Source organism: Eurosta solidaginis, chromosome X (genome assembly GCF_040869045.1).
Source record: "Eurosta solidaginis isolate ZX-2024a chromosome X, ASM4086904v1, whole genome shotgun sequence".
NCBI lineage: Eukaryota > Metazoa > Arthropoda > Insecta > Diptera > Tephritidae > Eurosta > Eurosta solidaginis.
The window spans coordinates 171,836,656-171,836,876 of record NC_090324.1 but is presented as its reverse complement, the minus strand read 5'-3'; positions in this window follow the sequence as shown (position 1 = coordinate 171,836,876).

The following is a 221-nucleotide window of genomic DNA, read 5'->3' as shown; positions in this document are numbered from 1 at the left end:
ATTGTGTTCACTATAGCTACAATATTGTCAATAAGCGATGTTATTAGGTTAGTGGCAACATTGCGCCTAAGGCACGGACCTGGACACAAAACACTTAAACACATAGACGCATATACACTCTGCCACTCATTTAAGCCAGTATGGAGACAGACTGCCAATACAATTTGGAACACATAACACATACATGAATAGAAAGTGACCTATGAAAAAAAAATCGCCGC